Raw genomic sequence first — 16,954 nt, 5'->3', positions numbered from 1 at the left:
AAACCTACATACAAGGCTTATAGTGACAGTTCACCCCAAAATCCCAAAGATATATTTTCCTCTTACCTGTGCTATTTATTCACTGAGATTCATCTAAAAAAAATGTTCACAATGTAAAGCAAACCACGGACGTTGAGACTTTTCTTTACATTGCAACTTTACATTTTTTAGGTAACATTTTCAAAGTTGTAATTACGCTTGTGCTTATGGTCTAGTGAGGTTTAGGCACCAAAGCCACGTGGTTAGTGTTAGGAAGAATTCCGACCTCCCGATAGAAATGTGTTTTTTGTGACCACAAACATGGCTGGAAATAGTTCTGAGGACGTCTTAATAAATCGAGTGATGTCAGATTTACAAATGTTACTTGCCAACATTTTATTCTGGCGACTGAGCCGCTAACCACATCACCGTGCAGAAGGAAACATGGATCTAGACATGGACAACAGGCTCGCTAACTACGCTAACAAACCTAGCTAAAGTTACACCTCTGCCAAGGTGGACACCATTAATGTTTACATCCAGCGCCGTCAGGAACCAAAGCGCCATCGCAGACATCTGCAAAACTCAGCAACTCACACAAAAGCAATCCAGATGGATAAACAGAACCACGAGTAAGACTCAAAATATTTTTTTATTTGGTGGTAAACTGTCCCTTTAAATTTGTTCATTAGCTACAGTGTGTCGAGGGCTAAACTATTTCTATTGTGATATGACAGAGTTGTAAAATAAATATCACTCTCGAAGGTTTGTAACATGAATAAAAAGAAACATTCTGCACAATGCCAGCACAAACCACAAGGCGAGCCTCTGATAAATCAGCGCCATTCATTCTGAAATAGCATGTACATAAATTGTGTGCTTTACAAAAACAATGACACTCCTACGCACACATCACAACACGGAAAACATATCTGGGGGCTTTCCAACTTCTTCTGACAATGCATCCTTCATCATACGGCCCGCGTGCGTAGATATACGTGAGCGATGTGATGCCCGTGTGCATGTGTGTGATCACTCAGCCGGGCCCTCGGTGGTCGAGATAGCCGCACCAGAGTGTGTGGAAAACACAGATGGTTGTTGCTTTTGCTTCTTCCGCCAGACCTATGTGACCTTTTACACAAAGATAACAGGGCGGTCTCTTATCCCCAGGACCCCCCGCCCAAAAAACAGCAAGTCCTGGCAGCTCAGACAGACCACTTCCTCCCTTCGAGCTGTCTGATAGAACAATATCAACAGCCAGCATTACGACCTCCCCTTTGTGTCTCCACCAGGCTTTTGTTTTGGAATAATTAAGTCCTTTCTAATCAAGACGTGTCCCTAACAGACAGGAAATGAGAGATGTGCATTCGAATAAGATGAGGTTGTTGGTGGTCTTTTAAACAATATGCGACCCTGTCTAACTCATTGGTCGTGTATATTTAGCTCTCACATGAGACACATTGCAATACACGCTGTCAAAGGGACAGTCAGATCGTAAGTCTGAGCCTCGTTTGAAACTTTTAATCAGAAAAATTCGAGGCTTCTACTTTGGATTGTTGTGTTGTTTCGCGCACTGTTGTATTTGAATTTACACAGTGCATATCTGTACTGTACATCACATTTGCAGTTTCAGTTTTGGATCATGTAGATTTTTTTTTGAGTGATTAAAGATAAGACTTAGGGGATTTCTCAGAGGATAAGTCTGGCATTATTGTTTTTTTTTTTTTCTTAACCATCAACAAATCCGATGAAAAGACCAAAACCAACAGTGTGTTATTCTGCCCATTAGTCCTTACTGAAGGCATACTAATTCAGTATGGGTCTAAAATGTTTATAACAGCTGGGCACTGTAGTTTTTTAGTGAATGTTACACAGCAGGAGTACATAATGGATTAGTCTGGGACTATTTTCAGCTGTGGCTGTAAACACATTTTTTTTTTCTAATAAGTATTTTCAGCATCATGACAGTATGAGTGGATCTTAATAATCAACACTGTCCATATTGATGGAAAAGGAAATGTCGCCCAGTAACAGTGTGGCTCACTGCTGTGTTTTTTAACAGGTTTTGGACGACAACAGAGTTCTGCTGCATAAAGAAATGCGATCCACGTCACTGTTGTTGTTTTTTTGTTGTTGAGGTATATACTGAAAAACAAGAAAATAATGAACACTAGACTTACACACTCTTTGTCAATTTAAATTACTATCTCATTTCAGCTCCTCACATCTTTAACTTCTTTCCTGTCGAGTGGTTTTGGTCTTCATATCCAACGAATGTCTGTTATTGTATGCACTGTATGTCGTGCCAGCTGATGACGCTGAGGTTTGCTTCAGGTCATTGTGAATTCTCCTTTGGCAGGTCAATTTTTCCCTGGACATTGATGTCTACTCTGTAAACACAAGGTGACCCTGTGGAAGGCTGTTATTGCAGGAATTACAGGCTAATTTGAAATTAATTGACTGCGAACTTCTATGTCTTCTTTCTCTTTCATTCTTAGTAACGTCCCCATTCTCACGTTATGGTTTTCCTTTCTTTTATTTCTCTTTATCTCTCTCCAGTACACACACACACACACACACGCACACACACACACACACACACACACACACAGTAAAATGCACTCAAGGGACATGAGCGGTCTAGCTGTCCTGTCTCTGGTCAGATATTTTGCTGAGGTGGTTTCAGCCCGGCCCTTGTGTATCCTCACGCGCAGTGAGCCTCGGGGGGGATGACGGTTGTGGCGGTGGGGGGGCAGATGCTTCGTGTACAAACTGGAGGCTTTTCTACCAACATCAGCAGAAACAGCGCGGTCAATTTTCATTTATGGAAGCAGCAAAACTGCTAAAGTGTGGAATACGCTGCAGCATGTATATTCGAAATCGTACGATGTAGCACGACAACAATGCATGGGTCACAACGTTGCTACAGCCTAAAGTGGTGATAAAGAAAAAAGACGCTGACCTGTGGAGACCTTCGGCGTGCGTGCTCGTCTGTCTCTCAGGAGGCAGAAGACACTTATAATTACATTATCTATAAGCAATATCTGCCCCGGGTGATGGGTGTCAATCTCAACACCCGGTCAGCTGATGCCAATGGACAGCTATCACTCCGACAGAGGCCGAGTGTTTCCATGGCAACCTGGAGGTCAGAGGGGTCAGCTTTGATACAATGAAGCGCAATCAATCGTTACTGTCGTCGCCACACATTGGCAGGGTGATATTGCCTGAGTCGTCATTATTTGGCGGGGTGAAAATCCCTCTCGCTCCGTCTCCCGGGACTCACTTTCTCTGCTCACCCCTCATTGACCCAGTGGCCATTGTCTGTAACACCCGCACTTGTTATCGCGAGCCGGGCCCTGGCTCTGCTGCGTCGTATCGGTTTATGAATCCAGCACCGTGGCGCCGGTGCAATAACCAAGATTTAAACGTCAGGTGATGGAGCCACTTTGAGCTTAAGTAGGTAATAAAGACATATTGCTGTAGAGAAAGTGTCCTTTTAAATGTTCAGTGTGTAAAGGTTGAAATATTTGTTTATATTTCATGTGTGCAAGAGTAGACCAAAAATTGTTTTTTTTTTCTTTTTTCATTTTCCTCTAATGAGGTTAAGTAGCACCTGGAGGTCAAAGCTGGACCACCAGACAAAAATAATTAGGAGCATTCATTTTTGTTATGTTTGATACAACTGGGCTTTGTTCCTCTGTAGTGAAGCCAAATTCAACCTGTAGTACTGAGTCATAGCAAAACACATCTGACTGTTATTGAGAAATACATGTTGCAATAGAGGCAACAATTCAGACTAAACTAATGAAATGTGGCTGATCGAATTGACTCGGTGTATTCAAATGGCATCGCTGTCAGTGAATTCAGCGGACGGTCATGAAACACAGCTGTCATTATCATCGTTACAGTCCCGCCGGCTCTCTCTGCATCCCACGCTAAACTGATTTAACCTCGGAATAAGTTGTGTAAGATGTCAACGTTATGAGGCCAGAGTGGTTTGGCTTTGGAATGGCTTTTATTGTCGCATTTCAAAATGTAGCTATGAAAGCCGCACTTTCCAAAATAATCCCATTTTGCGATTGTGTTGCAGAGCTGTATGAAGAGTGAAGAGATAAAATAACACTCAGAGAGCACGAGCACCAGCGCTCCAGCCACTGGAGCGGCGATCGGTCCCCACTGCGACTAAATCTGTACCTTCAAGCAGTATGCACATTTTATGAGGTCCATTAGAAAGTTTGTGCTAACACCGACATAAACAGGCAATAAAACAGGAGATATCATCCTTGGGGCAAACCTAGCTATTGGATTCCTGTTCACCTCAGGATGGACACATGCTTATTGTGCTAAACGAATCCCCGCTCCGTTCTGCAACATCACCTTTCAGCAGTTTCCCGTTCAGCCTTTGGGATGTGTGAACGTATGTGTGCACACAAGGAGGTGGTCTACATAAATCCACAGCCGCACTTTTCATTACTCCCATAAGGTGAGGTCAAGGGGGTGAGGTCTGCTCGGGTCTCACAGCTGTAGCTGCACAACTGGTGTCATCGAAATGAGATGTAATATGTGGCGGAGAGGTTTTCATCAAACCGCGCGTCCTCGCGGCAGACAGTGAGCGGGTCGGGCGGTGACAGGCAGGGAAATGAAGCTTTAGGTGGCCGTTGAGATGGAGCAGGAGATGTCTCCGTCAGATAGATGGCAGCGAGCTAACAGCAGAGACACTGGGCTCCCTGCAGAGACTGTCAGCAGAGCACAATGTAAATGATAAGACAGACATATTTGCACTGGCAGGCAACTTTATGCTTAAGGTGTGCGCATAAACAAACATTTTCATCAGCAACATGCGTGTTTTGTATCAAATTTGATGCGATTAGAGCACATTCATTTATATCAGATTTTGTTCCATGCTTCCGTGACCAATGTCCTCACCTGCAGAGGACGAGGCTGTCACAGTCTCATCTCCGGTGTGCATCCATTACTGTGTGGAATGATAATGGGACAGAGCCACTACAAGGGCAGAGCCAAACACTAACATGATTATGGTAATGACTGCCAGCAGCTACTCCCCTAAGCGCCAGGGAGATGCGCACCGAAAACGCAATTCCTAACAATTAATCAAAACACATAAATAGACATAATGTCATTGACTTTCACTTCTGGCAGACAAGCGATTGGTGAATGTTGTTGATACCTCCAAAGCTATTCAATCACTGTGATGCATGGAGTTGGGGGTGGGGGGATTTGGCAGGCTATAATACATCATGCCAACATTCAGTTTACACTTTGTCAGCAAATGTAATTAGCCAGAATCACAGTTTTATATGTGAGAGACCTGTGGCAGATATTTCTAGCATCCATCTCTGTAATTGGGCTATGGAAATTGTGAAGCGGCTGGATGTATTTCATATTAAACAGGCCCAAAGGGTTCCTATTTTGATGACAACCCGCACGGAGCAAAACTAAGATCTTTCCTCTGGCTTGACATGAAAAATATATCGAAAATAGTAATAATGCTTTTAATTATGTAAGGTGGTGATAGGCCTGAGCCTGAATTGTAATTGAACAAGACAAAGAGTTGACAGTCATGCTAGTAGCTCTGTGAGGATCCACTTAAAGAGGCTCATTGGGACAACTCTGTGTAACATTTTACATGTATGCATACACTAAGCAAGCAATGTTCATTATCTTTGTTTAGATTGTAAGCATTCTATCATTTTCTACTTATCACTGGCACGTAGGCCTAGAACATGTGAATTTGATTAGAATTGTATTGTTTTTTCACTGGCGGTCGCTTTCCTTTAGAGACCATATGCCTTCTTCTGAACGTCTAATTGCTTTCTCTTTCTTTGGAGATGCAACTTTATAAGAAATGTCATCGTCCGTTGTTATCAGTCCTTTCGTTGTTTGTTCTGCCATGACCATTCAACGCAGAGACCAGGACAATCAGTTTGTTATGTCGTATACAAACTCTCTCCTCTCTCTCGCTGACCAGCCAATGCGACACCCATTGTGCATCTTTGCAATTACAGCAAATCCAAGGGCTTTCATCAGTGGGCCATAGGCTCAATCATCATTGTGTAACCTCATTCCTTCGAGATTATTACCTTAAGGACTGAGCATATGGCATCCATAGAGACAATGTGCAACTCAGGATATGTAATGACATTCGGTTTATCTAGGAATAGAAAGATGAAGCAATAAAAACAATAAAACAATCCCCTCATCTATACATTTGATCACATTAATATGATATGAATACACACACTGATTACAGGATGAGCTGTATTTTAATCAGATAACCCTAAATGGATTGGAATTACATGTGCAACACAGCAAGTCTATGCTAATTTCCGTGGCTAATCAGAGTCAGTGTGAGTTTTTAAAGCGCATTATAACAATGCTCTATCTGCTTGACATCCCACTGATTGGATCTTCCAATCTTCTGCTGAGGGGAGCAGCAGTCACGCACATGGTGTAAATCCTGTGAGCCACCAGCATTTCACAGGAACATCCCACCTCAGCACATTCGCTTCGTGATCTCATGTATGTGTGATCAGTCGAGCATGTGCTTAAATGCAAGAGTAAAGTCCTACCTTGTCCACAGACAGATGGTAACCCCCCTCTTCCAACACCACCTTCCATTGCCTCCTTCTTTTAAAAAAAAATGCATGCGTTTGCTTCATGTCGGCAACTTTCTCTTTTGCTCCTCCTTTCGTCTTTTAATTGCTACAGTCTCTCACCTTCTCTTCTCTACACACGGGATTAGAGAAGGTGCTGCTTCTTTGTGGGGTTGGAGTAGGAATGTAGTATATGGCTGTCAACTTTGAATCAAAATACAAATCCAATCTTGTGCGGATCAACCTGAGGCTGGCCTCACAGGCAGCTCTGGCCTCCCACCTGAGAGGACACTGTTGTTTCATCTAAACTAACCTGCAATCTCGGGGGGCTATCTCTGTTTATGTTCCTGGTTTCAGGCAATATGAAAATTTCGAAACCACAATAAACAATGATCTTTTCCTTTTTACCCCATTTATGTTTTTATTGCTTCCCCTGTAACATGTGGGGGGATTTTTTCAACCTCGGTATCACCATGGGAAGAATATAACCAAGACAGATATACGGCTTTTATCTTAGAGTAGCTTAAGGGTTCCCGTATTTCAGCAAGGGCCTGCACTCAAAAGATATACACCTTGCATGATCACATTACGAAAAAATATGCCACTGAAGCACCTGCTCTTATTTGATTTCTCAGCATCCGTATCAAGGCATGTACAGTACTGTTCTTCCCATATGGCAGCAGAGGATGCATCAGTTCAACACTCACTGAATTCATGGCAGTGATATGGAGCTGATAATAGCTGCAGGCAAGGCGTCAAATGTTGGAGATATTTTAAGGCGGACAAAAAAAAAAATCCCAAGATGAGCAACTGTGAAGTGTGTGATCACATCCCAAGTGTGCAAAACAGAAGCACCCCTCTGAGTTGAATCCATGTATTTATCCATATTTAGTCTATGCAGGAACATCATAAAGTGGTGATGGAGCCATGACGGAGCTATATTGATCCTCCATCAACACCTCACATGATAAATCCTCATCTTGACACAGGGAATGAACACTGAACAGATATTTGCCTGTGGACTGGATTGTGTGTGATAAAGAGCAAATTGTCAGTAGTGGAAATGGCTTTAAATAAAAAAGGCAATTTTCTCTAAAAATGCCACATGCATGAACAAAAACTGTCATGTGCTTGAAGAATGCAAATTTAGAATTACAATATGAATTTATTAAGTTCATCTGCCGCAGCGTGGGTACTAGAGCACAGATGTGCACCAGTTTGTTGACAAGGCAATTAGCTGAAATTTTCAGATGGGATTTTTAGACCAGAAGCTTTCCATTTTTGACAGCTGTTGCTGTACATTTTCCGGTAGTCATATGTTTAAAGGACACACATAATGCTAATTTTCAGATGCATAATTTTATTTTGGGACATCACTAGAGTGAGTGTACATGCTTTAGTGCTCAAAACTGATCAGTTTTCTCGTACTGTCCAGTGCAGCAGCACTGTATTCCCCCTCTGTCTGACATGCTCTTTTTGATCTCCTGTCTCTGTAAGGCCCGACCTTCTGAATACCCGGTCTCTTCTGATTGGTCAGCTCACACGTGCCAACACAGCAGCTGTGCTAAATCAATTCTCAGTTGCCATACTAGCTGCTATGTATTGATTATGCAAATGTGTACTCTGTGTCATAGTGTGATGTCACAAAGTCACCGAAAAAAAAGGTGGGACCACTGAAGAGGCGTTTCATGAGCAGCATTTTCTATGGGAGAGAGGAGCTTCTGTTGGTGCGGACCTTTACCTTTTTTAACTTTTAAGATCTTTTTTGCACACAAGAACATTTATAAAACACTTAAGGAAAATAAATAAACAAAGAGGAATAATAGGTCTGCTGTAAAAGAAAGTACAATTACCGCAGTCACGACCAAAAGTGAATTCCCATCTTCTCAGGTAAATTAATTTGTTCAAAATATAGCTTGATGCTAATGACAACCATTTGTCCCCTGCTGTGCCAATAGATTACTTCACTCTGAAATCAACCAGGTTGATCAACTGTAGGAAGACAATGTGTAAAAATGCAAATGTGCTACATGTTTGCCAAGTGTTTGCAGGGACAATAAAGCAGTTGTCTAAGAAATGGCAATTCTATTCTACATATCTGTGCGCACTCACACACTTTGTTGTGGAAATGGGATAGGTAGAGTACATGAACTACACATGCAAGACACAAAGAAGAAAGCCATTTATGCCATTTTATTATTATTTATGTTATTTTGAATAATAATTATTAGGAATTATCCACTATTTATGTATTCTTGTCATATCTTAGTGGCAGATTTAGGCGCATCATGCCTCTAACTTTTTAGAAGATATCATTTACTGTTTCCCCTTGAAGACACAAACATCTGCTGGTGACAAACTGGCTTTACACTTCAATAAAAGAAAAGTTTTCCAGCCTCCAGTGGCGTAAGATTTCAAGGACTTCATTTATAATCAAGCATTCTGGTGACTTTGTGGCAACATTTATGATCACTAGCAGAATCATTATCTACTTCTACAGAGAGTTATAAACTTAATGACTCAGCATAATCTCATTTTCTACTTCATTATTAATCTGTTCCTCGGCAGCTGTTATCAGGAGGGAAAATCTGTTCAAAACGAATGGTTTTATCATGTTCGTTGCAGAAGCCGTGCAAGCTGTTGCCTCACTGCCTAATACGTACTTAACCAACAGTGATATGATGACACCATGAAAATTCCAAAACTTGACACGAAAAATCCATACTTGCATTTTTTTTAATACATGGTCCACTATTTTGGATTTTATGGTCAAATATGCGACATCCTGTAGGAGAAAGACACATTTTAGACATCACATATGATTCAAATGAGCATTAATGACGCGAATAGGCTGCTCCATCTCATATCCAGAGAGACCACTCACAGATAAAGCCAACACGCCTTTTGAGTAGCAGGGCTTTAACCAAATCTTCAACAATTTGCAATAAAATGTATGAAACTATCTCTATAGATTATGAATCCGAATATCTGTGCTCAAACGACGCACGACCCACGACCCACACAGCAGAGGCTAAAACGACAGCTGTAGGCAAGCTGTTTTTGGAAAAGCAGTAAATCCCCACTAGATGAGGTGTAATGAGGGAGTGCTGGGCTGTGATCCCGTCTGCCCCGGGACTTAATATGGTAATACCTGGCCCCCAAAACACCCTGGCCATCAGCACAGAACACAACCAGGATTTACTCTCTTTATTACCTCAGTGGAGCATTTAATTTCCCGGGCATTCGGGGTGGGTTAGTGGCACAAGTAGGTGGGCGTCAGGACTGGCAATCACTCAGGGTGATGCTGGGAGACAGTGACATACGACAGAGTCATCACACTCACAGGGGGGAGAGAGAGAGGTGGAAAAACAAAGTGAGAGTGAGAGAGAGCGTAAGCCTTTGTGGATAAAGAGGCTGCGTGGACATGATTTTGTTGGCGCCTGTGTTTCTGTGTGTATAGTACATACAGTACACTGAGTCATGTGACGGCCATTACTTCGCTGAGTGGCCCACAGGAGCAGATAAGCACCACTCGGCCAGCACCTTAATAAATAAGTAAGCACCCAAATTGTTTTTAATCAAGATCTCATTTTAGTTGCGCTCTAATGAATTCATTATGGCGGTTTGGGGAGAACACTGCGCCCAGTGCCGGCTCGCAAGCTGCTTGCATCCGCTTAAGGGAATCCATTGTAGCGTCACCAAACACAGCTTAATCAGTGATCATCACAAATTGCACTTTTGTAATGAATCTCCTGATGGTTCAATGATAATATATATTTTCAAAATTTCCATCACTCTCCGTGGTACATAGCATTTTTCTGCCACTTATGATATCACTGCATCAGTCAGAACATAAAAAAATGAGCAGCCAGAATTCCACATATGGTTTACACTGGGAGGAAAAACTAAAAGTGAGCAATGCTGCAGTATTGGCAATAAGTTCTTAGTAACTGGCAAACAGTGGACAAGCACCAATATCAGTCTTCATTTGGAGTTGTGTCCACCTGCCTTAGACTCACTGTCCTTTCAGCTTTGTTTTAGTGTCCAATTTGTTTTAGTGGACAATTTGTTTTGCAAAGTCACATTCCCCACTAAAACTACTTACAAAAGTCAACATCAAAAGGTCAGTAGCCACTGAAATTCCACTTGAAACATGTGATAATGAGATAAGGAAAATATACCAGAAATCTGCCTGATCCATCCATAATACTAGAGAGGTCAAATAGATACAGAATACATAAAGTTCCATGAAAAATATCAGGAAACGAAATGCATAATAAGGTAAGTCTTATTTAATGGTCTTCAATGCAGGTTCTCAAGGATCCCTGCCCTCCATGTTTAAGATGCCTCCCTGACCACCCAATCTAAATGAAACGGTCATTATCAGGCTTCAGCAGAGTTTGATGACGAGCTCATCATTTGAATCAGGTGTGTTACGGCAGGGAAAAATATAAAACATGCAGGGCAGGGGGCCCGAGGACCAGGACTGAAGAACCCTGACGCACAGAGAAATGTAGCGTAAATATTTGGAGAACGAGGTTATAAAACAAAAGTGATAATACATCCCAACAAAATCAGGAGATCATAAGTAGAACTAATTGTAAGGGAGGGGAGGGCAGGGAGTTGGGCCAGGAGGGGTTTTAGTGGCTTAACTTTACCTACATATATCACTTGTAGGAACAAAGAGACAAAATGAGTAAGGAATACAGGTCTACATTCTTGATACTTAAAAGAAGGACTTATGTCTAATGTCTCATTAAGCCCATTCGGCTTCAGGGAGTTGACCGTGTATATCCAATATGCTTCTTGCCACCAGCTCGCGTAGGAGCGAAACTGTCAATGTTTCCTTGAAGTGCCTCGCAATCCTCCACTGATCAGCACCTGATTATTCAAAGAACACCTGTTGGCAATTAAAGCAAATCTGATGTAGCAAACATGCGGAACACGTTTGGTCCTTGTCGTTTTCAATGTAATTGTTATTAAAATAGTGTCAGTCAAATCCTTGTGTGCGCTGGAATATTGTTAATTTTGGTCCACTGGGGTTTACCATGTAGCAGCGCACATGAGAGAAGCGCTGCTGTGCACGGGGTGTCTTCAGTTGTTTGCATAGAGGGCAGATTTGATGAGAGTGTCAACAGGGAACCAAAACAGTAAAGCTGTGGCCGTGAATCCAAAACAATGAACAAAAAGATGCTAAAACGGTGCTCTTCAATTCTGTTCCATGGGGACTCCTGTCAAGTGTGTTTAAGATGTTTCCCTGCCCCAACACGCCTCACTCAAACTAAACAGGTTATCAGGTTTGATGCTGAGCTGATCATTTGAATGAATGTTGTGTCGGGGCTCCCACGTCGTCTCATTTAACCTTGTACAGTACCATTAACATGAATGATCACCAAAACACCAACAATAAGATCCAAGTTATAAAAAACTAGGAATTGTCTTTTAAACTGCGCTACTGTTGTCGTGGTATTCATTTGTGAGCAGAATTAAAAATCAAAAACAGCCTTGAGCGTCCCCCAACACTCAGAGATGGTAACAAACAAACGGCCACATCATATTGTCATTATGGTTGTTTAATGTGGTGATAAATTTGTGAGTGTGTTCATGAATTAAATGATGCCCTGCAATACAGACTGCATGCAGCTCTACATCCAGCATGAAGATTAAAAGTCAACAATAAAACACAAATGAATAAGCGTATGATTCATTAATGTACGTGATTAGTCAACATGAGTGATATTGTGCAGCTGCGATCTTAAAGCTAACTGTCTGTGCAGTTACGATTATGGCTGGACTGTGTATAAGTCAAAGTGAAATATGAATAAAAACGTTGCTCTTTTCATTATGTGTTATAGTTGATCTTAAATACCACACGCGCATATAAACAAGACTTATGGTTTGCGTGGACTTGACATTTAAATCTTGCCAGAGAGAATGGCGATATTACAAGGCTGAACCACACTTGGAAACATATTGCTGCAATGAAGTCGCTGTGACAGAGGAGCCTGTTTTCTTTTAGTTGTCACTTTTTTTACAATACAAATCTCACAGGCAATTTAACTCTGAGGGCTGCCGAGCTGTCAGGTGCACTGCCGTTTATTACTTGAGTGGGGATAGTGGAAGACATCAGGATGCTTTATCTCCTGTGACTGTTTCATATGCATATTACCTGTAAACACCTGAGTCCGCTGACACAGGAGATAAACTCTAAGTTTCTAGTGGTATCTGTAGTCCTATCACCGGTTCGGAGCCCGAGCCATCCCAGCCTGCAGCCTCTCTCCTCAGTCATGTTCTCAGTGGAGAGGAAGGATATACCCCACTTCCTAAAGCTCCACCCTGCCCCATGCTCTGCAGAGGAAAGAGGAGAACATAAAATGCAGGGCGAAGGAACTCCCTGGGGGTTAAACCTGAGGGTGGGAATGACATAGACTGCTTCTCGATCATAAATCAAGGCGGTTTATATGATAAGGTATGATGTGGGGCTTGTCTTAATGTGAGCTTGAGTTTGATTTTGTCGCTTTGACTTTGACTTAACTGCAACAAATTAAGACGTCAGAGAAAAGCTCTGAAGCAGTGTTCAATGTGTGCACAGCGTTGGCCAAATGAGATCAGCAGTGAGTCATTGCTCTTCTTTGTCAAGCCAGAATGTACTGGATCAATGGGAGGTTTGACATTTTTGATGGAAAAGGAATCTCACAGCGTGCATGCGTGCTCACATGTGCAGCGACAGGAATGATAATTTGACAGTTGGGTTATGGTTTAGGTCATTGTTGCATGAAGCTGACATGACCAGTCACACTTGAGGTGGCTGTAGGGGTGTTCAGGCTGACAAAGTGCTACTGGCCAAGCAGGCCTGCCACAGACATGGCTGGGTCCCATGAAATGGACATGATCCTCCTTCTCACAGGTGGTGGTGGTTGCCTCACTGACTACCTCTTACCTCCTAGTTTAATGTTTGACTGATGACACACCTAATTACATTATAATTTGGGGCTCAAGCTCTTGCCAGCTCAATCTTTTTCTTCCCCTTTGTTTTTCTGACATTAGCTTTATTTGCGGATATTGGCACGGCAAAGGAATTCACTGCATTAACATTAGCATCCAACATTAGCTAGCAGTTTGTTAGATTGCAAATTTGACTGGGCCTGTGTGATGAATATTGGCATTTTATCTGTATTGGTGGATAAAGACTTTAAAATGACATATCAGCATTGGCTCTAAATGAACATCTCTGATGACATGAACGCTCGATAATATGATGCTTTATTATGCAATCTCATTTGACTTGTCTGACTCAAACTGACTGCATTTTCCAGACAGAGGGTTTTTATTTTGAAACAGGCTGCATTTTATTAAAGCAACAAGACATTCAAGAAACTAAATAGTGACTCATTTGGATGAGAACTAAATCTGGTCATCAATGCAGCTGAATTTGACTCTTGCTAGCCTCCATTGGCCCCCTAGTGGCTGGGCCTTAGAAAGCTTTCCACTTTTGACCTTGTTGTGGACGCCCCTGTGGCCAAGTGCACTTCTGCACTGTATTTTCATCGCGCTTCGGTCAACTGATGCGACTGGATCAAAACTACACTGCACCAAAACTTTAGAAAATAAGGGGAACTTTCCTTCTGATGTGTACCGTCTCTGTCAGGTGTGGTATCCTGCTTAGATGGAACTTCGGAACCTTGTCGTGTCTGTTGTTTTCACTACTAGGTGTGTTTCACTCCTGTGAGGAAATTCTTGGGTGCTTGCTGACAGACTGGATGTTGTCTCCATAATGCGCAATGTCTCTTTTTAGCAAGAAGGGGACAATGGTGATGGAGGAACAGTAGGAATGGCAGAGCAGGAAGCGTGCTGAGGAGGACAGGAAATAGGAAGCGCAAGCAGGAATAAACGCTGTTGAAATAGCCGGAGGGAAATTTCCGTTGCGCTGTCTTAAGGCTCTGCTGCAAGAAACTCCTCTGCTGTCCTTAAAAGACACAGAGAGCGAGCCCCTCCCAAAGATGAGAGATCTGATAGAAGGAACATATATCAAAGCTGATATTACCACTGATACAAATCAGCATCATGGAGACATGGGTCCATGCATTTCTTCTTACTCTGACCTTTGATTCACATGAGCAATATACGTAATGACCAGGCCTACTTGCAGTGATTTTCAGACTGTACAAACTGCTACAAGAACAAATCCAGTGATGTGGCTGTGAGATACTTAAAGGAAAAAGATTGACATTTTGTTCTTTCTTGCCCGTAGTTGGAAGGATACCAATGTCATGTGTCAACTCTAGGTATGTAGCTGAGATCCAGCAGCTGGTTAGCTCAGCTTAGCACAAAGACTGGAAAAAGGGTAGCCTGGGTGTGGTCAGAGGTACAAAAATATCTGCCTTCCAACACCTAAAAGCTCACTAATTCACATATTGTCTCTTGTTTGATAGGTGTTTCCCCCAGCTGCTAGTCTTTTATGCTAAGCTAATTACCTGCTGGCAGTTGCTTCATAGGCTATTTGCCATGGACACATGAGAGTGGTATCAATTTTCTCATCTAACATCCAGCGAGAAAGCAAATGAGCCTTCTTCCCCCAAAAGAATGAATTATTACTTCAATCTTGACAACAGATGATGGAAATTAAAATCAGATGTGTATTTTTATTAGTCTTTGTTGGCACGGTGTTTTGGCATCTCAGTGTAGTTTATTGTTTTTCTCTTACTCAGCTTTTTGCCCTGCATGCATCCATGTGTATCTCTCCCCCTCCTGACAGCAAGTCCCGCCTGAGAACCTGACACACGTTTGCTGGAGGATATTAATTTTGTTCACTGTAATTGTTTGGAAGGTTTGCTAAGAATGAGGACATTCTCACTTGTAATCGGCAATCTAATATGAGTTCAAATATAAACAGAAAAGAGCACGTTTTGGCTCAGCCTGCTTTTGGTCGTAACAGGAGTAATACAGAGCTACAGTGATAGTGAGAACTATCTGTTTAAAGGTATGTCGCCTATAAAGGTCCAGTTTGTAGGATTTAGTTAGAGCGGACTATGGGCGGAGGTTTAACACAATATTAAGAATTATGCTTTCATTTGTGTGTAGTTACACAAAAATAAGAATCAATATTGCCATGTTTCTACAGTAGCCCAGAACAGACAAACACAAACACTGGCTTGAGAGAGGGCATTACCACTGTAGATTCTCCTACAAGGTTTGAAGGGGATCGTGAGACGAGGGGTATTCAACTGGTCCCAATCTCAAACCTCACCACTAAATGACACTAAATCCTTCACACCAGACCTTTAAGGTTTAATCAAACTATGGTCAGAAAGTAATACAAATGTATTCATGTGAAACATAACTGTAGGATGTGGATCAACCTTGAAGCTCTAAGATGTACTTTTAGTTTAATAACAATCTGACTACAGTGGGACATGTATCACTCAATGCACTGGGACCTGTTGCCTCAGAGCCGTCACAGGATCAAAACTTTCTGGGCCAATTCTTCAGCTCCTCTCCATTGTAGAAATAACTCATAGGGACCAATATCAGTGGGGAAAAAAAAAACTATGTGTAGCAAAATCATGAAGTCCTCCACCCCTGTAGGCAGGAAGTGCCGCGCACAAATCGTCTGTGGGGCCGTGCCCATCAGAAACAGGAAGAACAAAGTGCAAACCAGCAGTGACGGCACACCCGATCATGCCTGGAAGATGGATTGTGTTGTTGAGCACCTTGGTGATGTTGCAGCGACCCCGTGAAAGATCCCCCTCCCATCCCACACACACACACACAAAAAAGCCTGTTTTTTTTTCAAATTTGGGATAAAAACACTTTACATTGACACGCTGGCCCTCATTTGCTCGTTTTTCCTCTTCTTCAGTCAAACTAAAGTGACCAAAACCAAAACCCAGAGCCATGAACCTTTAAACAAAGCATGGGCTCATTTTCACAGTAAATAAGATCTATTCATAGAGCTTCTTGGCAATAGTGAAGTGAACACACTCCAGGCAATTTCAGCTAAAGGTAAACACATCCATCACATGTTATGTAATTGAAAAAAGCGCTCACGTGCAATACATTTCCTGCTTTAATACACAAAAAGTGAACAGAGGGGTGTGTTTTTTTTCCTTTGGAATTTGCTCAGACTGACTTGGGGAGTGTTTAGTTGAACGCCATCACAATATAATGTAATAATATATGAAGATAACCCCAGGAGCGTGTGCACGAACACACACACACACATTGGGATCATACAGCAAGTCGAAGCTGTTTTGTTGAGTGTATATAGAGAGTCTAATTACATTGTGAGCAATGGCGATAAATCACCAGAGTCTTAATCAAAGCACTGCAACAGGGAGAGTCATCAATCACTTACTACACAA

Source organism: Acanthopagrus latus, chromosome 6 (genome assembly GCF_904848185.1).
Source record: "Acanthopagrus latus isolate v.2019 chromosome 6, fAcaLat1.1, whole genome shotgun sequence".
Taxonomy (NCBI): Eukaryota; Metazoa; Chordata; class Actinopteri; order Spariformes; family Sparidae; genus Acanthopagrus; species Acanthopagrus latus.
The sequence above is the reverse complement of the archived record's forward strand: the minus strand, read 5'-3'. Positions refer to the sequence as shown.